General features: G+C 35.5%; 1 long non-coding RNA gene across 2 annotated transcripts; it reads right to left on the reverse strand.

Moving 5' to 3' along the window:
- Positions 1 to 385: 385 nt before the first annotated feature.
- On the reverse strand, positions 386 to 22250 carry LOC114580014. 2 transcript variants are annotated; one of them, XR_003701321.1, is made up of 2 exons: positions 21887 to 22250; positions 386 to 1440 (listed from the first exon to the last, which is right to left on the reverse strand). It is a non-coding gene; the product is annotated as an uncharacterized LOC114580014 (long non-coding RNA). The 2 variants fall into 2 exon arrangements; XR_003701320.1 differs by having other exon boundaries at positions 386 to 2339.
- Between the last annotated feature and the right edge of the window lie 3443 nt (positions 22251 to 25693).

Consider the following 25693-nt stretch of genomic DNA (forward strand, 5'->3'; position numbering starts at 1 on the left):
AGAAGTGGAAGCTAGTGAAGAAGGGGAGCAAGAAAGAGACAACAATGGCGTCGGACTCCGACAAGAAGGAAAGCGCAGCGGCCAGGCGGTCCTTCACTCGGCGGTGCACTAGACTGGCGAAAGAGCAGAGGGCCAGGTTCTACATAATGCGCCGCTGTGTCACCATGCTCGTTTGTTGGAGAGACTAGGCTTAATCCTCATCTCCTTCCAACCTTCCTCACCCACTCTGTTTCTTGCTTCTGCGAGATGTGTTCTCTCAGCCATCCCAGGAGGAAAAACAGAGCAGCAATTATGAGAGCTGGCATCGATCAATTGATAATCCTGATAGTTTGATTATAGGCTTGTTGGATGATGGTGGAAGGTGTTGTATTGGAGTATTGATTTGTTAGTATTTATGTTTTTTTTTTTTTTTTCCATTTTAAACGACTTTTTTTCTTAGGTGAAGTTGAACTTCATTTTAGACGAGGTGATACTAAATAATGTCATACAGTGAGGCAATGATTCTGCTTGCTAGATGCGGAAAGCTGGTCTTTTTTTTTTCCAGTGTCTTTTTACTATTTCCTTGAAAATTTTGCTTTAGATTGACGTGTTTTCTTTCCTTCATTTATACTCAGGCTTCGTTTAGAATGGCTTTTCATCCCAAACGAAATTTCAAGCTCTTTATTCTCAGAAAGAAAACTGTATAACACAACTCTCCTTGGCCTATTGGTTGAGAGCTTAGGCTTCCAACTAAGAGGTCCAGGGTTCGAGTCTATGTGTATGCGTTGTGTGTGTGAGTTTGCCTTAAATGGCCTAAATGTCCCAAAAAGAAAAAAAAAAGAAAACTGTATATATACATACATGAAGATATCTAATGATAGATTTTTGCACATAAACCTTTATTAGGAATAAATAAAGATAAGAATTTCTCATGCCCAAACTAGTAAACGCAAAGGTAAATTAGTAACAACTAAAAAATATTTAAATTTCTATTATGAGAAAAAATTAACCATTGAGGCAGCTTGTCTTTCTTTAGTATTCTTTTCAAGAATCGGGGTCTTATAAACAAAAAGTTGGTATTCTTAAATCTGCAGCATTGCTACTTGTGTTATTAACTTATTATATAGACTACAGGTCAGTTAACGCTATGGAATAGAACATGTGCCATCCACCATAATCTTAATTGATAAATAGAATGTGAGTCACAGTCTCAGAGCCTACTAAGTTTATTATTTGTGAGAATGAATTACAAACAAAAATTAGACTTCAAGAATACACAACTTAATTAATTGAAAATGTTGAAAATGAACTAAGAACCTGACAAATGCAAAGACAGATTCTTACACGTTAAATAGGCCTCCAAAAAAAGATTAATTATTCTGTGGGGACGCCGAACGCCGTCTGGAGACCAACTAGAATGCACCACATCACCCCTTTGCTCGGCACCGTGGCTTGGTACCGCTGAAAAAAAATTCTTTGTTTGTGTCAGATTAACTCGTTTTCTTTACTAACATAAAAGAAAGTGACCAAACGAACAACTTCAAGGGCCCCTTCCTTATTCTCAACGGGTACTTATTATTTCTAAATATAAAGAATCGTTTTGTGACTTGATCGGGCTGGGGACCATTGAGAATGTCTAAATCGAATCCAAATAGGAAGAAAGCACTCGCCTTGGCAAAACAGTTATCGTTCGTTATCCACCTTCGAACACCACACCCGATCTATCTATTGTTGGCGGAGGAGACATGCTCGACTGAAAGGAGAGGAATGCGAGTAACGAAGAAGTAGCTATACTACGAAGTATAGCATATGTTATACTCTAGAGGTAGTTCGAGAGGAGTTGTTAGACCACTCGAGCAAGGCGAGAGGAGATTGTGACGGAAAATATTCCAGACTCTCCTAGGCTACTACAATCTCAAGAAAAGGAAGATAGCAAGTGTCGCATTCTGATTGGTCTCCAGATGGCGTTCTGCGTCCGGTCTCCGCACAGAATAATATTTCCTAAAAAAAAAATAGTCAAACCTTGAACATTGGTACTATCATCATGCAACTTAAATTTTCTGTCAGGGATGCTCAATCTTTGTTTAAATATTTTCTAATTTTGAGCAATTATCTTCTAACTTTGATCATTTTGTCTAATAATCATATTAGAAACTTGTCAGACGTGAAAGCTAGCTTTCCTATGTAACATACAAAGATAGCAACAGAGCCAAAGAAAGAGTGTTCCAAATGTTCAGTGAACTTAAAAAGTAACTGAACCCAATAATTCACCTTGGACGTTTTAGAAGATTTATTGTTCCCTGACCATTGTGCAAATGAAGAAATGCTGTCCGAAGAACACAGAGGAAGCATCTACAAAACTATTTTTTCGCACAGATACCACAGTTCATTAGATCTAATTAATAGCTCAAAGCATTACCATGGAGTAAATACAGGCAAGATTGTGCAGAATACAATACAAACAGAATTTTGCAATTTGAAAACTGAATTTCTATTTTGTTTAAATGTTATATTTGATTAATACCAAATAATGAAATAATACTGCTCCTTAGATACCTTTGCAGACCTGTTATCCTCTCATCTATATTACATATTATGGTTGATGGAAATAAAGATGTTTCAAAGAACAAATTACAAAAGATTGTCTATTTTCATGGAATGAGCGTCCCTAAATAAATAATCAAAATCACATAAAGATTCCAAGCTCCTGTATTTTGTAAACTCCATGTAGCAACAAATATGATGAAAACCACTACGAAGTAATTTGATTTATTGAAATTTCTGCCATAATATATTATTAATATCTACTTTTGCAATTTGTACGCCAAATATGAGCTGCTTATCAACGAATTGACACAGTTTAATACTTTAACCTTGATGTGCTAAGGCGGTGATCTGTGACATTATTCATTAAATAAAACAAATTTGGAAATAAAGGGAAGGGCTGGACAAGCGAGACCTAGATGTTGCGAGCATGTGCATGGGCTTTGAAGACACTAAGAGTGTGGGATTAGCTCACATGAGCATGCAGTTCCACTGTGGTCCAATTAATACGAACCGATGCGGAGCATTTTTAGTTATAGCATGCCTTAGGATTATTGCACCTAGTTTATTTCTATTTTTCTATAATATTCTAGAAAGTTCTATTATTTAGTTATATATAAGTTGTAGGAGATAGTGAGGAGGTATGATATGATATAATTTTTGGAAAATACAATAGTTTTTGTTGTTCTTTGGTATTCTTGCTCTTAGGAGCTGTCTTCTTCATGTTTTCTCCCTACATCAGTTTGGTATCAGAGCCTTAGGCTTCTGCTACATAACCCTTGATGTCGATCGAAGTTTTGGATGCTTTGGAGAGACCATGGATGAAGATTGGCGATCAATGACGTTCGAAGCCTCCACTAGCTGGCAACCATGCCGTCGGACATCTCAACACATGATCCGCCTATCGGCGACTGTATTTCGGCCACGGCCTTGGCCGCGTTCCTCACAACCGACCAGCACCGTCGACCTGCATCGCCCTGGCTTGTCCAGTCCGTGCGAATGGCCACGCTTGTCATCAACACCGCTTGCGACAGCAGACATCTTCCCATTCCTGCAACGACCCGCACCCATTTTCGTATAATCCGTCCTCCAACCCACTTATGCTCCCCAATCCCATGATCCGCATTCAGTGCTCAACCCTTGCATAATGCGGTCTGCCCGACCGCTTCAGCACCCATAAGTGCTTCGTCCACACGGGTCCATCTCCGTTCCGACGCACGCCCGTGCCCACGTATTCCATCCCGCACGCGTCGTCTATGCCCCGAGCTAGGCCTGTGCCCATGTGTTATGTCTCGCACGCGCCCATCTTCCCCGACTCCGCCCCTTACTCTATTTTCTTTGTACCGGAGAAGAATGAAGTGGATCATTTTTAGTTATAGCATGCCTTAGGATTATTGCACCTAGTTTATTTCTATTTTTCTATAATATTTTAAAAAGTTCTATTATTTAGTTATATATAAGTTATAGGAGATAGTGAGGAGGTATGATGATATGATATAATTTTTGGAAAATACAATAGTTTTTATTGTTCTTTGGTATTCTTGCTCTTAGGAGCTGCCTTCTTCATGTTTCCTCTCTACATCAGTTTGGTATCAGAGCCTTAGGCTTTTGCTACATAACCCTTGATGTCGATCGAAGTTTTGGATGCTTTGGAGAGACCATGAATGAAGATTGGCAGTCAATGACGTTCGAAGCCTCCACTAGCTGGCAACCATGCCGTCGGACATCTCAACACATGATCCGCCTATCGGCGACTGTATTTCGGCCATGACCTTGGACGCGTTCCTCACAACCGACCAGCACCGTCGACCTGCATCGCCCTTGCTTGTCTAGTCCGCGCGAATGGCCACGCCTGTCATCAACACCGCTCGCGACAGTAGGCATCTTCCCATTTCTGCAACGACCCGCACCCATTTTCGTGTAATCCGTCCTCCAACCCACTTATGCTCCAATCCCATGATCCGCATTCAGTGCTCAACCCTTGCATAATGCCGTCCGCCCGATCGCTTGAGCACCCACAAGTGCTCCGTCCACACGGGTCCATCTCCGTTCCGACGCACGCCCGTGCCCACGTATTCCATCCCGCACGCGTCGTCTATGCCCCGAGCTAGGCCTGTGCCCATGTGCTATGTCTCGCACGCGCCCGTCTTCCTCGACTCCGCCCCTTACTCTATTTTCTTTGTACCGGAGAAGAATGAAGTGGATCATTTTTAGTTATAGCATGCCTTAGGATTATTGCTCCTAGTTTATTCCTGTTTTTCTATAATATTCTAGGAATTTGTATTATTTAGTTATATACAAGTTGTAGGAGATAATGAGGAATGATATGATATATGTTTTGGAAAATATAGTAGTTTTTATTATTCTTTGGTGTTCTTGCTCTTAGGAGCTGCCTTCTTCATGTTTCCTCCCTAAATAACATATCATCGTTTGTGTGGTTTGTGGGTGATGTAGGCATGCAGCTCTCTTAACTACCAACAGGATTGTAGGCACTCGATGTCATACTTCACTTGCCTGCAATTTTCAAATTTAAATTGATAGTTTTTTCAACTATTTTTGGGGAATTTAAAATAAATGTTAAAATTAACTTAATCTGAATTGAAATTTATCCTAAGTCAACCTTATCTATTAAAATTGTTATAAGGAGTCTACAAATAGAGTTTTGATGATGGTACTTCAAAACTTTTAGCTTGAATAAAATTTATATTTTTAACATTAATCTAATAAGTGGCAATTGGATGTGTGATTCTTTTGAGTACAATACCTGTGCAAATACTTGATTGTCAGGAAAGTTCTCCTTATACTGTTGTAAGCCTGATCTTTCTTTACTTTAGCTATTGATTTTGATCAAAAAGTGATATGTTGAAATTTTGACTTTGTGAAAATTAATTCTTTTTCTCACTCATTTTATTTGCTTCCAAATTCTAAACAAAATGTTCCATCATTTTATTATTAATTATGCTTAAACTCTAGTATCACATGTTTTTAATCAAAGAAAGGAAGTTAATGAATTAATTGGTAGCTTCCGATATGTAAATCCTCATTATTTTCGTTTAAAAGAAAGTATATACTACGCGTCATATTTGTTGCATTAGGAAACTCTATCATAGGTCGTCTTGCATCAAATTAGTATTATAGCTTTAGATTAAATTATAGGCTAATTATTAAGGCAACTTAATGAATAATGAAAAGGTGTGGAATCTTAATAAATTTGTAAAATCAATTGGTTGAATAGTTAAATAAATCAAATGTGCGATGAAATTATTCTAGTTAAAATAAGAATTGATAACTTGGAAACCAATCAAATTCATGAAAGTGAACAAAAGGTGGATTCTAATTATAATGATGAATCAATTCATTTGAATGTTAATTCTAGGCGTAAAGAATTATCTTAATAGACAATTCAACATCTTTAGCAACGATGTTGATATAAATCTCATACATTAAAACTTTTGATGTAGATGATAATCAGAAAGTTATGTTAAAGTATTTATCTAGAATGGTAAAATTGATCTTAAAACTTTTACAGCTTAGTTGGTAGACATAGACAATTGCTTTGAATGATAGGTTGTTCAATCAGCAAAAATGCCTGAACATTGCCTTCAATTTTAGGATTCCATTTTTCATGAGGAACAACAGTTTTACTTTAACTAGATTTCTCCTGATGTTTGTATCAGCGTTTATTTAGATATGAGGTCTAAATTTCTATGAGCGGAAGCACTTATAGTTAATTATCCATTTCATTCACGGAAGAGCACTCTCGATTAATGATAGTTAGTTTGATGTTGGTTTAAATTTAAGCTTAATATTTCCATAATTATTTAAATTAATGGGAGATATTTTTGAGAAATGGAGATAAACTCAATCAAAATCTCATGATTCCATCATCTAGGGAATATCAATGATCTCAATCTACCAATGTTAAAGAATCATAAGCTATTATGTCCAAGTAATCTGATTAGCAAGATAATCTAATAAGTAGCCATAGGTTGCCTCCTCTTAGGAATCCTAAGTAGACCAAGATGATTGTATGTAGATTGTTTATTTGTCACATTTTTAGGTTTCAATTAATTTTATGGGTTTAATAGCGTAGAAGCTAGCCTAAATATAATTTTGAATTTGGGGCTTACATCCGTTAGAAGGCTAAACTTTTAATTGGATTGTGGATTACATTCATTGAAAGAACCAAATTTAATTAGGTAGCAACCAAATGATGGTTATTACAACCATGCCCTACATGCGAGATAGCTCTGTATGTTGAGTTGAGGAAATAAGGGAGCTTCGAGCCATTGAAACGCCCATGATTAATTTTACCTTGCTTTACACAATTGTTTTCAATCTTAATAAGATGTTTAAAAATTAAAAATTTGTGTTTATAAAAAAAATTAAACAGATTAAACTTTATTATTTTGATTTTAGAAGATTCGCCAAAAATGTTATCCTAGATTTAGATTAGTTTATTAGTATGGGCTTATGACCATGTATCATGGGCAAGGTATCCCGGTTGACAATATCTCACTAGGACCCTCAGATTAACTAAGAGTTAGCAAATTTGAACATGGGTCCTCACCTTAATCGATCAAGTCAAAATTATAAACATTGTACTATCAGTCATTTAATCAATGAATTTTACCACTTTTCTTGTATAATACAAATACATAGATTTTATGTGCTATTTTGTAGTTTCAAACTCTTTTAGAAATATAGGACTAGTTCTGTATTTTCCATCACTTACTATTTATTAGAAATCAAATCAATATTTATGATTAATTATATTTTCTGATTTGATTAATATTATTTATTTCCTTGTAGGATTTCTCACACCTATTTTAATATGCATGCGAGTTTCCGTTCTATTATAAATTTATGATTTAGATGAAGTTTATTTATTTGTTTGCAGGTGCTGCGATAGGGTGCCAATGAGAAACATTCAAGGTTTTTTACTATGAAATTTGGATATATAAAATGATTTACATAACAATCAGATTTTATTTCTTTCTAGAAAGTTGAGAATTGTTCTCCTTATTCGCACATCTATTATTGTGGAACGGACTCTTAAATAGCTTTTTTGTACTTTCGAATAATAATTTAAATAAATTACATATAACTACATATACTATCTCAATCACCCAGAAACTTAATAGATGAGGATTAACTGCTAATATGCATGAATTTTATATATAATCGAATTTACATAATTAGTTTATTCATTAGTTCACAAGAATTAATTTAATTATCTGTGTATTTTAAGAACCATCCAGCCCCACAACAATTAATCAAACCCAAAAAAATTCTTGAATCACGTTGAACCACTCTTCTAAGGCTTCGTTTGGAACAACTTTCTTCTTGCTTCTTAAAACGGATGAAGCCTAAATCTCCATTGCTATCTCTAGTCCTACCTATATGAACCCATGGACTTTGACAATTGTCTTAAGCTGTATTTTGGTTGGATTGTGTTGGTTATACACAATTTAAAAAGCAGCTATCCAAGTTATGTGGCGAGGCAAGAAAAAAAAAATGTCGAAAAGCTCTTCCATAAGAAGTGATTATTATTATTTCATCTTATTGTTAATTAAAAAGAATCAATTTTTTCTAGTTTTGAAATGTTTCTAAATAAGAACTAAAAAATTTATTAAACTTTGTCATATAAACACAATCCGATGCAATAAGTAAGAATACTCTTAAATCTCATATAAACAAATGCAGAAGTTCTATTTCATTTATTTCTTCCTTAATGACCATAACTACAATATTTAAGAGTAACCAGGAACTGCTCGTTATCCATCCTTCTACATTCAAACATTTTTATTATGGCAACAGAATTTCTAATCAAAAGATAAATCTTTGTACATAACAAAAAGCCATTTTTTTGTTTTGATATTTTCCCAAAGGCTATTGTAAATAAACCAAGGCTGTGAAAATCGGACCGGACATCAAACCGGAAGAATAAGAGGCTAAAGGTTCAATGGTTTCACCAGGGTTGAACTTGATTATGTAATAAATATTAAAATTATTTAAATAAAATCTAAATGATATAATAATGTTATAATAATTATATAATCATGTAATTTTATACTAAAAAAATAAAGATAATTCATGCATAATATTTTTTTTAGAATTTTAAATTATTATGTGTATTTAATATTCATTTAAAATTTTTAATATATAATATTTATATTAATTTATTAAGTTTAATATAAAATTAATTTGTTTAATTATTTGAATAAAAAACACTTGAACCGAACCGTTAAAGAAAATCAGAACCAGTTCACCAGGTTCTTGCCAGTTCAACCCGATTTAATGCAAATTCGATTCTTAAATTAGATCGGATCCGCCATCTGATTGGTTCACAATTGAAACGGCAGATCCGATTCGGTTTTTAAAACTATGATATAAATATGAGTCTTGGATTAAATTTCATTGTAGGGAATGATAACAGTAGATCCAAATACTTTCATAAGGATTTGAGTGAATTTATTACCACTTTGGATGTTTGGTTTACAAGAATTATGACAATTATAAGTTTTTAATTGTCTGCCTTATACTTACAGCAAATTATTACTAAAATAATTCTACATGATTAGATCAAGTCCACTACTGAGGAAAAGATTTCATAGATATATCATAGATAGGCCTAATTGTGATAATTTATGAATTACTCTTGGCTCGGAATTTATATCTTAATTTACTTGATAATATTAAATTTTAAATTATTCAAAGCCAGATTTGTATAAGACATCCAAATTTGATAGAATCTTCATAGCTATTCTTGTTGGAAGCATCACATCAAACATAAATTTCTTTCAAGTTTATGTATTTTATTTTCATTAGTTGGTTCAGTTTATTTAATATTTTTATTTTGAGGACAGGTTAGTGATGATGCCAAAGAAGAGTTAAATTGATCAAGATTGACTTTATTTCCTACTCTTAGGTTAGATCATTTGATTCATTACTTTAGTTTTAATTTAGTTTTGGCTAATCTCTACAAAAGATTATGAGGATTGTTCAATTCATCAAAGTCGATTTTTTCCAACCTAAGTAGATTAACAAGGTGGATATTGGCTAAGGTGATGGTCTTTGGCATTTTTTATTTCAAAAAAAAAAAGCGGAGAAACAAGAAGGATGAGATGGACGAGCAAGGCTTAACTATTGTGAGCACAAGTAAGATATTCATGACCTTGAAAGTATTGAATTGGCTTACATGAATTAGCAATCTCACTAATTTATTAATCCAGGTAATAAGCATACGCATTATTGGCATGTGATATTTGCAGGGAATGGTGTGCGGCTCTCTGCTTACAAACGTGATTATGTGAAGAGGCAACATAATAAATTTGTATGGAATTTTAAAATTTAAGTTTATACTACTCAACTATTTGATATGCCCGACCCAAACCACCCCAGCCCAGGCTGAACCAGCCATGTGGCTGTGCAGAACCAGGGGCAACAGCAGGGGGAAGTTTGGACCCTCTTGTGGGGCTCAGAAGAGTTATTATTCATTATGTAAGAACGAAGAATCAAGAGGAGCTGTTTAGAAAGGTTTTAATTTAGAAAAAGATGGCTGATTTGAACTCAAATTTGGGAGGGAAGTAAGAAGGATTATATTAGGGTTAATAGAATTGTTTTATTTTACTTATGAGATTTGTGTTTGCTATAGTTCTCGTTGGAGTTACTCCTAATGGTAGTTAGGATTTGTGGGAGAGTAAATTTACCTCTCAAATAGTAGATCAATTTGTGGCTAGGATTTGTTGGAGTAATAAAAAATTAGTCCCCATAAATGTGTTCCTTCAATTTCTTCTTATCTAACTTGTTGTTTTTCTTCCAAGTTGCATCACTATTTTTGGGGAATTTAAGATTAAAATAGATTAATATTGATACGTCATCAAAAATTGCCTTGATCGGGTACGAATCTCGAGACATTAAAATTGGAAACTTTCAAAATTAAAATTTGAACCATCTAAACTCTGATTTTAGCAAACTTATAGTCAAATTGAACATCTCAATGAAACAAACCAACGACAACAAAATCGGTCCAATTCAAGCCCAAATGGGCCCAAAATCGAAGCATATTTAGAAGTTTTTAAATATTAATTGGATGACCAAATAATCTTCAAATATGATATGCTTATAATTGAATCAAGCGGCTCAATGAAACGAATCCAACGAGCCTAATATCACTTGATTCTAACACCATTTATGCAGATAAAAACTGAACAAACATTTCATGATCAAGGGAATCAATATGGGCTGCCGATGGAGCACTCCGAATTTGCTCAAGATCTTCTCTATATTTACAGAGTATGTCAATCTCAAACCTATAAATAGACTCTCACTTTCTACATGAGGACTTTTTGGGAAAGCTTTGAACCTCGGGTTAGAAACCAAGAGAGCTCTAAAACTTGAAGAATCTTGAAGCTCCATCCAAGTATCACCGCCGGCAAACTCTCACCACCAGCAATCGCCGCAGGACTGTTACTGGTTGATCGTTGTTAGACGTCCACCTAGCTGCCATCACTGTAGAACCTCAAGTTCCAAGCCGCCATCAAACCATCCACCAACTAAGGTCCTCATATCACAGTTTACCGACTACGGTCCGTGGACCAATGTCGCCTAACTCCAATCCTTCCTACCTCTGTTGGCTGCTAAACACGATCCTTGGAACACTGTCGCTCAACTACGGTTTTCACACCACTATCACCCAACTATAGTCCTTCCGACCTCAGTCACCTGCTAACTACGATCCTTAAACTACTATCACACAACTATGATCCTTCCAACCTCAGCTGCCCACCGACTACAGCCCTATCGACCACCCCCGCCCAACTATGATTCCTCTAACCACGATCCTTCCAATTTCCATCACCCATCGATTATCGTCGCCAAACTATGGTCCCTCCGACCACTATCATACGACTACGGTTCTTCCAACCTCAGCTGCCCACCAACTACGGTCCATTAAACCTCAGTTACCCGCCGACTATAATCCTCAAATAATCATCACTTGACCGCAGTCTTTCCGCCATCCTTCACACGTTGACTTAGTCCTCAAACCACTATCACCCGACTATGGTCCTTCTAACCATGGTCATGTGCCGACTACGGTGCTCCAACAACTGTCGTCTAACTATGGTCCCTCCAACCTTAATCGTCCTCCAACTACGATCCTCAAACCATCGTCGCCCAATCACGATCCTTCCAACCTCATTCAATCGCTGACTATGGCCCCATCGACCACCATCGACAAACTATGGTCCCTCCAACCACTGTCGCCTGACTACGGTCCCTCCGACCTCAATCCCCTACCAACTTTGTCCTCGAATCATCGTTGCCCAACCACGGTCTCTTCGACCTCCATCGCCCGACTACACTCTTTACGACCTCGATCACCCACCCACTATTGGTGATAGTCTCTACAACCTCTATCGCTCACCAAATACATCCTTGAACCATCGTCACCTGACCACAATTTCTCCGACCTTCGTCACCCGACTACACTCCTTCCGACTTCGATCGCCCACCGTCTACGGTCCCTCAGAGCTCGCTCGCTTGGCGACAGCCCCTCCAACCTCCAATGTCGTATGACTACAGTCCTCAAACAATCGTCACTTCACCATGGTCCTTCTAACCTATGTCGACCATCAACTATGATCCTCAGACCACCATTTCTCAACTACAGTCCTCAAATCACTGTCGCCCTATTACGATCATTTCGATCTCTGTCACTATCAGACTAAGGTCCTTGGACCACTTTCGCCCAATCACGGTCCTTCCGACCTCCGTCGCTCAACCACTACGATCCTCAAATCATCATCGCCAAACTACAATCCTCGAACTATTGTTGACCGACTACAGTCCCTCAACAGTCGTCGCCCAACTACAATTCCTTTAACAACCATCGCTTGACTATGGTTCTATCAATCTCAGTTGCCCAACTACGATCCCTCTGATCTCAGTCGCCTAACTAATGTGCTCTATATGATGTATATTTGTTACATTGTGTTAATGCCTTCCCCCGAGGAAATACATCATTATTAATCAATGACAAACACTAGTGAAATCATTTCAACTAAACGAGGCCTTGTGATTTTTCCCTTTTTTAGGATTTTCAAGTAAAAATTATAGTCACTTATGACTTTTACATCCCTCTCTCTCTTATCTGTATGTGTGTTGGATCTTCATTCAAAGCTAAGACATTAAGCTCTTTATCTTTCAACCGCCATAAATGTTGTGGCATGCAACAAATATAAATCTAATTTAAATTTAAATTTATAATTGAGATTGATCCTATATCAACCTCATCTACTTAGGCTGTGAAGAGTTTATAAATAGGTTTATGAGGTATGTAATTCAATACTTTTAGCTTGAATAAACATTCTATTTTTTCAGTTCATTATTGTGAGCGTTCATTAGGTGTGTGATTCATTCGAGTGTGGTGCAAGGGAGACTACCTAATTTTAGGGTAAGTCACCTCCTTGCATTGACGTGAGGCCTAATTTTTATTTACTTTGATCATTTATTCCTTCTTTATTCTTTTATATATATTTTTTATTAGCAAGTTTAGTGATCTTGATTTTAGTAAGAAAATGATAAATTAGAAATTTAATGTTATGGAAATTAAATCATTAGCTCACCAGCTTTACTTATTTTTAAATTCTTGCTGAAACTCTTGGATATTAATAACTATTTCATTATGAATTTAGCTAAAAATCTAATATCTATTTTTATTTAAAGAAAGTGATTTGTTGAATTAATTGGTAACATGTTGTGATATGTAAATCCCTATTTCTTTTCATTTGCACAAAAGCACACAAAGCAACATATTAATTATATCAGGAAAATATCACTCGAGTCATTCTGCATCAATCTTCAGTAAAAATGAAGCCGACATCAAAATGAATCCACACCAAGTTCACAATTTATACTGATTAAAATAAAAACAGATGCTCTTAAAAATCATGTCAATATGCTACACAAAGCATCTCAGACTTACACTCACTCGCTAACTAATGACTTGTAAAAAGAACAATTTAGCAAGCATTGGATATTCTTGCACTGAACATAAAATGAATTTAAGTTTAAACCGTCCAGGAATTGCAAGTTTCCTGAATTTTTACTAATAATCTATCACCTTAAACAAATCATCTATGTGGCCATCTTTCATACACATGTGCCTGTGAAAATATTGTTAATACTTTTCTTGTATTTTTGGAAGCTCTTGCAATATAGTCCTTGAGGCAGCAGAGTAGCAGAATAAATACTATTCTAAAAGGCAAAGGTCATGATTACAAGCATCGTTCCACTACAGAACTTCGCTGAGTGGTTCATGTAATGGAATTACCATTGAATACAACAAATTACATATAAATTTTAAACAATGGAAATAACATGAAAGACATCTGCCTCTACTTCCAGATATTACGGTTCAGATTTTATTTAATTTTCTTACCTTATTATTAATTCCTGGCAAGGAGAAAGACTGATTCAATTATGCAGTTTATTCAAACATTAAAAAAGGTTCAGGTTTTATTTAGTTTTCTCCGGTTATTATTAATTCTTGGTCAGGAGAAAGACTCCCTCATTCCATTATGCACTTTACTCAAACATTTAAAGGAAAAAAAAACAGCTAGCATGACTTCCAAAGATTCGGCAAGCCAACTCGGAGCTTGGGGACACTAAGTGAGAGGGCTCTCCTAGTAAGGCACTCTACAAGTGTTTCATGTGTCTAACTCATCCCTACTGCTCTCTTGTGCCTCTGTTTCTAATATAATCTAGCATTCTCTGACACTTCTTCTAATGTTTTTCATCAAATTTCTCTGCACCGAACTCTTATGGGAGGTATATATTGACTTCTCTCTCTTATCAGCTCTTGTGGGGTTTAATTGATCTCAAATCCTCACAAATCCTTACTCTCTAAAACAGTCCCTCTATCAAATCTATCTCTGGCCTCCTCTCTCTCGAAGATTCATCCTCCTTACTTCCCCACCCCACCGCTCCCCTCCCCTCCCCTCCCATCCCTACTTGGGGTCAAACAGAAGCCCCTATTCCATTCAATAAGGACTAGGTCTATCTCCCTCTATATAGTAAGCTTAGTCATTTAATCCACTGGAAAGGTCTCCTTAATACTCAATACTCTAAAAGTCGTGAATTCGCTCTATCCTTAGTTGAATACTCTGATGAAGTATACTACTCCACTGGCAAACAATCTTCCAAGGCCAAAGACTGGGATACGACTCTTGTTGATTATGCTAAGAGGCCCTTCTCCAAATCTCTACTAGTTGCAGTCAGAAAAATATGAATTCCAAAGATTATATGGATCTCCTTACACTCTCTGACGGTTTCTTCCTCAAATTCTCTTATAGAGAAGATTATGAGTTGTATGGAATGGTGGTTCTTAGTTTATTAATGGAAAACCATTCATTCTAACAAAAATGGACTTAAGACATTAAGCAAGTGAGGAAGCAATTCTGAAAAACTCCTATTTGAATTAAATTTCCATTTTTTCTCTTTGCTGCTAGAATAAAGATGGAATGTATAAAGTGGCTAGCGATATTGGTGTTCCTTTGGCTATTAATAGTCTCATTACTTCTAAATTTCGTCTTACTTTTAATAGAATTTTTGAATCCTTTATCTCCTCTACAAATCAAATCTCCATCAATCCTAATGAAGTTAAAATCTCACATGCTGTAATTTATGGTTGAAAATCTATTGAATGTGTATCCAGCAATATATCAAACAGTATCTTTGCCCGTGATTAAAACTCTTCATCAAATTCTCAACCTCCTATTCCCCATCTGAAAACCCACAAATCTGATCATGAGGACTAAAACAAAACAGGAACATTGGTAGAATAGAGGTTGCAACAAGCCCCTTTCTCTCTTCCATGCCCTAATCTCAAACTACGCCAAAATTTAAATATGTCCTCTACCTCTTCTAAGATTTATTTCCCAAGGAAAATTTTCCTAAAACCTCTTCTTCCTCTATCTCTTTTAAGCCCCCAAATATATCGCTGATATTAATCTCACTTTAAACTTTCTTCTCCTTAAGAACCCCCTATTTTCCCCAACTAAGTTTGAGCAGTTCCCTCACATTGTTTCCCCTTATGACCTTGCACCACACCAAGGTCTTCCCCCACCATTAATTACCTAATGTCCTTCTTTATACATGCAACTTGAAATGCGAAGGGTCTCGAATGGGAGAGGATTCTGGCTTGTAGAAATTTGATTCTTGTACCTTATTAATGTAGTCTGCCATTTAAAAATTAAAATTTCTACATATGTTTTTAACGATCCTAACTCTTTCAAAAGGTTTCAAGATTTCCCCATTGAGGGACACTATCATAATTTCCTAGTTACTCACACTGAGAGGAATTGGATAAAGTAGAATCAATTTCAACATTTCCCCATTTAGTTTAAGTTTATTCATGCCTATGTTGAATTCTCTAATTTCAAAAAAACTTCTCTCATTATATTTTATGCTATTAATGTTGCATTGAAAAGAAAAGTCTCAGGGATTCACTTGTCACCATTTCAAATTCTATTGATTTAGCTTGGATTATGACGGTGAACTTTAATTTTATCTGAACCATTAAGGATAAGATTAGAGGGAAAATTTCTATGCTAAGTTGGTGAATTTCAACGATTGCATAATTGCATCTTTCAAGTTGGCCTTAATTTGGCTCATTATTGCCTATTACTCATCCAAGTAATTTATTTTTTTAGTGCTTACAACTCTTTCCATTATCATTGATTTGATTACTAGTTCGAACTCAACTTTATGAGAAAAGTCAATTCACAGAACAAACTGTAAAAGAGGATGACATCTAAAAAAATAATTTAAAAAAACCATTCTAGCAATAAAAATTATAAGCTAAAGGGCTTCATACAAAAAAAAGAATAAAAACAAAATCTCTTCTAACTCAACAACCCTACTTTGGGACGTGTTAAGAATGGATCAATTTTGACTTTAAACCGAGCCCAACCCAAAAACCATTTTCACACCCCTACTCCTTAGATTCAATGAATTCATTTATAATAATTAGGGCTAAGACCATGACTCTGCCCTGCTATTCTTGAGTTTATTCAAAATCTCTTCTAAATCAACAACCCTACTTTGAGATGAGAGAAGTGAGTAAGCTAATTTTTTTCAGAGAATCTCAAACTCAACTAAAGAAGACTCCAAGCTCCTAATTTTGCTCTAGAAGTTAGTAATCTTCTGCTCAATAGAAACCCTTGAAGTCACCACAACATTCTAGATGTTCTATTGAAAATCCTTCAAGTTAGCATATGTTTTCTTGATGAATTCTGTAAAGACCTCGGCATGCAAAGCCTCCATCAAAAGAATATCTTTTTCTTTCAGCATAATGCAATCCACACTGGCATCAACTAAAACTTAATTATTCTTTGCCTATCGGAAAAATGACTTTCCATCTCATCCTTCAATTTGGCTTTCAAAACTCTCAAAGGAGGAATGAATGACTTAGCCTTCCCCGTATCAGCTAAACTCACCTCAAAGCCAACTTCTCCATATCAACAACTAATGAAGTCAAAATAAATTGGCCTTATTCTCCTAGGACTGGAATCTCACCTCGAGAACTCGACCAATTTCTTCCATCTCTTTATCCTCAGGCTCACTATGACTAATGAAAACTCTATGTTTCATTAATGGAGATAAGTCATAAGTGAGCAGCTTCCTCCTTTGGCAACTCATTCAGAACATGAAATATGTTAGCTTTAGCTTCCTAGACCTAGTTAGTCTTGACAATATCTCACATGGAATATGACAAATAAATAAATAAATAATGAAGTTATATGAAAGTCCAAATACAAGTATTTATTTAGTATAAATTAAAAACTTAAATTTTAAAATACAACTTAGGTGATAATTCACTCTCCTTGGTCTGACCAAGAAATATGACTGCATTGATGTATTTAAATCTCTAATCTCTTAGATTCATGAACAAAGTTCTTCTTTGTCAGATAAGTGGAGTGATGACAACTTGCTCTCATAATGATGTTCAACTAGGTCTTTCTTGGCCATTCAAGGGTCAATTTCACAAAGAAATACTCCATTTTTCAATTATTACTTTGTCTTTAGACCAACTATTTTATTGTATTAGGAGGAAAAAAGAATGATAACTTCTTGAAGGACTTTATGGTGAACATGAATCACAACAGGTCCAAACTCCATGCTTTCTACTTGTGCAGAAAATAATGAAAGAAATCATTCTCGCAAATGAATTCAACACAACTGTGTTGGGACCAAGCCGTAAAAGGTTTAGAATCTCAGCTACCTCAAAGAAGAAAGGAAGACACAAGCCAAGTTGGAAATGATCCATGAAGAAGAATAATCCTTAGCAACATGAATAGAGAAGTTGTCCTCAAATTCGAACTCTCGTTAGAGCAATATCAAATCAAATTATGTTACTTGGCAAGCAAAGTTACAATCTACAATAGCAAAGTTCTCAAAGCTCCTGAAAAGTTCCTTAGCTATAAGAAAAGAAGCAATAAAGAATAAAGAAAAGCCTTACAACATGAATAGTAGAATAAAGAGTGCAAAGGAAAAGATGAAGAAGGAAAATATATAAAGGAAAAGTTTTAGAAGTATGAACATTGCAAGTCGCATCCAAAAACTATCATTTTGGTTATCCGTACTGTCAAGTCAAAAGATCTTCTCAGAAATATAGTAATTCAATTACATAGAGATTTAAAATGACATATGAAGATACTAGCGACACATCCAAAGTTAATTTAGTAAAATCGCTAATATTCTATATAATCATCTTAAATTCAATAAAAGAATCGAGTTCCCAAAAAATTAGAATAACATAATAAAGATAAGCACAATATATATGAATTAAAAACAGCTTTATTATTGCAAAGGAACTGTTACAGAAATAAAATAAAGAATTTTTTTTCAAATGGAAAGTTACACATCTTGTGAAAAAATTCAACTTTTATCAGAGGAAAAATAAGATCAAGTTTAGGGGATGATGACTTGACAAAGCTCCCTAATTCATCACACAATTATAATGCAACTCCTCCAAGAAAAACTTGGAGAACAAGATCTAGGGCGACTTCTCTGGGCGAAGTTCCACAACTAATCAAGTGTCATGATAAGACCTCGCCACCTCCAATGAATGACTCATTTAAGGGGATGCCACAAATTTTCTCAATAAAACAATTGCATCCTTCAAATCATTTACTGCCCAGTGAATAACTAAGACAACTTCACTAGATAGATCTAAACGACTAAACAAGGCAATGAATTTCTCAACCAAACTGCCAAGTCAAAGCTTCACAACTTCACCAAAAATTCAAGTTCAATGACTCATTCAATAGCTTTTTGTCTTTTCAAGCTCAATGCCAACTTGAATGGTCAGTAGAATCTCCTTCATGCATTCAGAATCCTAAGTAGCTTTTTAAAGCTACGCATTGGCGTTTGACATCAATAACTCCACACCTGGTGACTTGATTAATGGGCTACACACCTCAAAATTTCCATTCATATTTTAAACTTTGTCCCTTGCAAATGGTAATGCATGGGTGACTTTCTCCTTGCTTGTAAACTAGCTCACTAATGAAGGATTCTTAGCAACATACTTTTTTCAAACAACAATTGTGACTTTCACATATCAATTCCCCCGTTCATAAAAGATCTTAAGATGTCAACAACCTGCTAGTAAGCAAGAACATTGCTCGGCATAATTTTGCAACTAGTATCACTAAGAAGTTTCTTTTATAGCTCCACCAAGAAGACACGGGAAAAGAAGAATCACAATTTATCTCCTTTTTAAGAAATTGTTTGAAGAAGACCTAATAATTTGACTTCCATAACATTTTTATCTTCAACAATTTCTTCTATATGCTCATCTCCAATTTCTTCAGTTTGTTCAACCTAGCTATTTTTCAAAGGAAATAAAAAGATAATTCAAAAACAAGCAGTAGCTTTATGCTTCTCTAGAATTTGAAAAGTCTCCAACAACATTTCATAGATTTGTTTGTTGTTTTGCCTCTTAATTTTCTTCAAATCTCAAAGACAAGAAAATAGAGTAGAGAATAATGAAAGATCTCTAAAGAAGGTCTAGAAATTCCTACAGTACTTAAACTATCTATTTATCAGTCATATATCAAATCGGAAAAAGCAGAAAGGAATAAGCAAATTCATACCATCCAGATCGAATTGGACTTATGAGATTCATTATCATGTTTATCTAGGTCTTACACTAAGAGAGTAAGAGATACAATATTTGGAAAACTAATGTACACCTATGATGCACAGACACGGACACGGCAGCATGGATACAACGCGAGACTGACACAGAATACGTCAATTATTAAAAATATATGACAAGGACACGGATTGGGCATATTATTATAATTTTTATATTTTAAAAGTAGTGTATAAAAATTGAATTAGTATAATATTAAAAATAATTTAGAAATAATTAGTCATTTAACTAGAATTTATACTTAAAATGATTAATATTAGGATATCAAGGGTCGGACGTCGATGCCGTGTATCAGGCATCGAGAGAGGAAACAACAATACAGCATTGTCGAGAGTCGGGCATCTATGTTATGCAATAGTATCAAGTGTCGATGTCAAAAGGACGCTTGTCGTCAATATTGAGAGGGCATTGGTCGTAGATGTTAAGATGATGTCAGACAAAAATGAGATGTCAAGTAGTGGGTATAGAAATTGCTAGTATCGAGCATCAATGTCAAGACAATGTCAGACTTTGATATTAGGATGCTTTTGAAATGTTAATATTATAACGACATCAGACGTCGATGTTGAGATGACATCGAGTATTATTGTGAAACCAAAGTCGTGACATGCCAAAGAGAAATGTTAATTTTATTTTTTAAATACAAGAAATTATATTTAATTTTTTTTTATAAAATATTTGAGACATATGTCCAATTTGTACTAAATATTTTTTTAATCGGACATGTTTTTGGCATGTCAAACGTGTGTCGTGTTAGATATGTGTTGAACACTGCATAGCTTTTTGAGGAGAAGTATCGGTGCATCATAGATGCACACCTAATGTTGCATGAGTTGGGTTAATCAAGTCATGGCATTATTAAAAACCAGATTTAGTCAAGCCGCCAAGCACTTGAACCAATTTGCTAATAACTTTAAGGTCGTCCAAGAAAGAATTTAATTAAAGTCACCAAAATCAACTCGCCAAAAAGTTGAAATTGCCAGAAAAAATGATATTCATTGATGAACTCGGTAATTAAGGTAAACAAGACAACTCGTTCACTAAAAAAGAACTTGCTAATAAACTCATCATTGATCTCATCAACTAGATCTTGGTGTGCAACTCTCTAGAGACTTCACCGAAAGAAACACTTTCTCAAATTATCTCACTCTCAACATTAGAACACTTTAAGAGTTTAGTTAGAAAGACTTAAACAATTTTACAACAAGTATTGCTAAATTGTGTCCTCTAATTTTGATTGTATTACTCAAATTTTGTTTTTTGAGTAGCATTAAACCTTGGCAAAGACCTATAAAAAAAAAAAAAGGAAGTTCAAAGGATGAGTTTGGCACATGCAAGTAGATTAAGTTAAATTCAGACACATTATAATTGACCCAAGTCACATCAGCTTGCACTTTGTGACAAATACCTAGTAAAATCTCAGAGTTCATCTCTATCGTTATTTCTTTCCCCCTCTCTTTATTAATAACAATTATTTTGTGCAGACGTCGGACGCAGCTCTACGTTCGGATGCGAAGATACCGAGCGGTGGTACCGTCGGCGATACCGAGCCGCAGTACAGTAAAAGGGTGATGTGGCGCATTCTGATTGCTCTCCGGACAGTATTCGGCACCCGCACAGAATATTTTCTTCCTTTATTAGACTACCATACTTATTAGTAAGATTCTGATATTTCCCATGGACAAATTTGGATCAAACATCCAAACCTACAATGAAATTTTCCACCATTTCCCTAGCACTAGTTCGATAAGCATGCTTGACTGTAGGCTGATAATTGGTTGGCTGGCTCATCAGCCGCACGGCAGAATAAGAATAACATAAATCATGTGATTCTATTTACTTCAAACCACATTGAATCCTTCTTAATTAAACTAACTCCTATCACGAGAAAAGATCTCCTCTACTTTATTACAAGTAAAAAATCTGCCACCTACCAATCACGTTCAGATAGACAACATCCCATTATCAAATGACAACTACTTATCATTAATGGATAACATAACCTTAGCAAAAGTAGCTAACTACTCGCATCCACAATGCCCATCTTTTTCATAATAAATTGGTAGACGATTTCAACAAACACGAAATGAACGATTGAGTAAGCCAAATTAATATCATGTTTAGAACGATCCGTACCTTCAACTTTATCTCGTGGACACTTTTCAGCAGGCCCTCGACTTTAAGAACAAAAGAGGTAGGGAGTACGCCTGTATCCTTTAAGATGACGGCGGCAGCGTTGGTAACGGCCATAAAATGGTGGAGGAGAACGAGAAAGCGTGGTAAAATCCTGCTTCCGATCAATTAGCTAACACTCGATGTCGATGAACAGGAAGATCGCCGACACCAGAGGTATCCTGTAGATGAGAGGAGGCCAACGATCGGCAAGGCAAAGATGGCAATGGCAACGTTAGCAGTTCCCGGCGGCAGGATGATAAAGAAAGCCGGGATTTTTGCCCGCGCCGGGTTTTATGGAGAAGATCGGAAGAGACCTTAGAGGATATTTTTGCTAAAACAAATTGTATGGAATAAAATATTATATATACGTTAAATTTATAAAAAAAAATCATTAAAATAATTAAAATATTAAAAGAATTTCATTTTAAAATGATTTTCTTACATTTAAAGTATATTTGTTTATAGCTTAAGTTAAGACGAATAAGGTAAATTGATATTTGTGATTTAGGTCTTCTATTGGTGAAAAAATAAGTTGTTCTAAGCTAAGATAAGTTGAAAAAATTATTATTGGTTTAAAACTCACCTAATGTTTTATATGTTTGAAACGAATAAGAAAGTAGAAAATCAACAAAAAATAAATGACATCATAATTTAATCTGAAAAACTCAAAATCGAAAAAAAAAAAAGACTAAGGAGCCATACCATACTAAGAAATCAACAATGAAAATGATGAGAAATAAGTACACTTCTATCTTATCTCTCGCTCTCTTCTTACTTTTATTGTCTCTTACATTGTTCTCTCTTCAAAAACACAAGAGAAAGTCCAAGTAAATAACACCAAGAGACGCCACCCTTTAAAAAACAAGAAAAAATTTGTCCTATCTGCCTTGTAATGCTGAGGCTCCAATTTGGAGCATTGCGCCTCTGATCTCGACCAGTATGGTAATGCTGCGGCGCTCAAACCTGTAGAAATGCAGCACTGCGGCATCGAATCTAAAGCGTCGTGGCGCTATGTTCTTTGTCGTTTCTCCTAGCAAATTTTGCAACACCGGGGCGCTTGAGAACTTGTGTGTGTGTGTGTGTTGCAGGCTAGAATATACGCGGCGATAGAGTTAGAACACTACGTCTTAGCGTTGCACAGATATATAACTCACATATAGAGAACAGAAGATTTTTATGTGGAAAGCCTTAGAAAAAGGGAAACACCACGGGGCCTCGCCCAGTTAAAAATGATTCCACTAGAACTTAAGTTTTGGTTACAATGGGCTGACTCACCTCTAAGGGCGATCAGATTAGAAGTATCAATTGTATGACATAAATTTGAATGTCAGGTGATAGTTCGATAGAACTTCGTGCCTCAGGTGGTGATTTGGCAGAACTCTGGGCGTCAAGTGGTGGCCTAAGAGAGCACAGGGCATTAGGTGGTTATCCGGCTGAGCATAGGGCGTCTGATGGTTGTTCGGCGAAGGCGAGGACCTCAAGTGGTGGTCTGGCGAAGGTGAGAGCCTCAGGTGATGGTCCGACGAAGGCGAGGGCCTAAAGTGGTGGTTCAGAGAAGGTGAGGGCCTCAAGTGGTGGTCCGGCGAAGGTGAGGGCCTCATGTGGTGGTCCGGCGAATGCGAGGGCCTCAAGTGGTGGTCCGGAGAAAGTGAGGGCCTCAGGTGGTGGTCCGACAAAACTCTGACGATGGTCCGGCGAAACTCATGCGGTGGTTGAGGAGGAGCTTCTTCCTTCTCTTCTTCTCTTCTTGCTTGGGTCCCTTTTCAAGAGAACTGAGGGGTCTATTTATAGATTTCTGGAGTGGCATGGCCCGTAAAAAGGTGAAAAATCAAGGATAAATGGGGAGTGGTTGGATGTACGGTTGATGTTGAATCCCTTAATCATGGACTGTTTGATGTACATTTGAATGTCTTAGTGATGTCGGTTTTTGGTGATCTTGGGCTCGTTGGATTTGTCTCGTCGAGCCGCTCGATTTGATTATAAGAAAGTTATGTTTAGAAACCGTTTAGTAATTCAAATTGTGGTTCGAACCTTCCAACAACGCTTTTAACTATTGATTTGGACCTGTTTGGGCTCGGATTGGGTTGGATTTGGTGTCGTTGGGTTCGTATTCTTGAGACGCTCATTTCAACTATAAGTTTGCTTAAATTGGAGTTCGTATGGTCTCAATTTTAATTTTGGAATTTTCAAACTTGATTTTGCATCGAGATTCGTGCCCGATCAAGATAATTTTTTTGAATGACAAGATATATAGTGATTTTTGGCATTTGGATATGATTATACTATTAATGCAAGTAGTGCAAATAAATACGGGCATATGAATAGGTAATAGCTCGTCATTATTACTTTTACAAATATTAATGCGTGCAAAAAATAAGAAAGGCTAATTTATTACTGAGGTTAGCTTGAGACTATTTTATATTTGTACAGGATGGTGGGGCGAAGGACTTTCCTTTAAATATTATTGTTTGTGGTGAATTCCTCTACTGATTCATAAGATTTACTGATTATGAATTATAAGAAGTAATTATTGTGTCAATGGGCAAGAGTGATGACATTGATTACTGAAAGCCATATGAATATTGAACTAGAATACTAACTAAATAAATGTCGCACAAGCCAGAATTCCTTACTTGTTTAGTATGACTGCTTTGATATGCATATAAGGCACTAGTTTGTTGTTATTGATTCATACGATTTCCTTATTGTTTGGATAATTTTGCTATGACGATTGATTTAAGAATAATGGTTTATAGTTGTACTATTTCGATATCCATAATGTATTGTTTTACATGTTTTACTATTATTGTAGTTTCTGCATACATTCATAATCATATTAATTGCAATTGTTATGAACTGAATAATTTCATGAATACTATTTTTTTCATGCTTCGAGTTCAATATAGGGATCTAGTGACATGCTAAGCTTTATAAGCTCAATATATATGATTTAGTAATTCCAGGTTAAAAAAAGATATTCAAGAGTGTAAGGCTGATTAGATATAGGATTCTTCAAGTTTCACTATCATTTGTCTTTTATTTATTCTTTTGAGCTTAGGAGTGGGCATATAGTATATTGTATTTGTATGAATTCTAGCTCGTTTATATCTTTTCTGGGTAATGAACTTAGATGTATATTGATTTTTTTATCAATAGATTTATTTCTTCAGGTACTTTATTATGGTTAAATAACTATGATTGTCATTATTAAAAGATAAAATATACAAATCTTTTCAAATTAGATGTTGAGGCATGACACAAACACATACACACACAAATATATATACGCACACAAATATAGAACATATTATGCCCAATAATGATTAAGCTATATTTTCTTTAGTGGCAATCTTGTAAGACCTTTTATTATACTTCAGATTAGCCATACCTTGCATTTTTATATCGACCAAACTCATGATTTAATTGTGATTATGAAGGTATACATGATTATCTTATATGTATAGGATTATAAGCTCATGCCTCATTTGGATTGAGTGATGTACTTTATTGGTATGTTTAATTCTGGTCTTAGACCTAGGTTTGAGCATAGAATCTTCTTTATGATGTTGTAGTTCTCATCGATGGACAATATTCTCTCTTTGTAAAATATAAAACCCATAAATCGTCATATTCCATAATGCCCCCCTCTACTTGTTAAGTTACTATGCATAATATGTGTTATCTCGCCTATCTCCTTTGCTCCAACTCTACAAGCTAATATATTTGATTGCACTCTCACTATGCATGATGATTAGCCTCTGGTGAAGC

Source organism: Dendrobium catenatum, unplaced genomic scaffold (genome assembly GCF_001605985.2).
Source record: "Dendrobium catenatum unplaced genomic scaffold, ASM160598v2 fragScaff_scaffold_740, whole genome shotgun sequence".
Lineage (NCBI taxonomy): Eukaryota > Viridiplantae > Streptophyta > Magnoliopsida > Asparagales > Orchidaceae > Dendrobium > Dendrobium catenatum.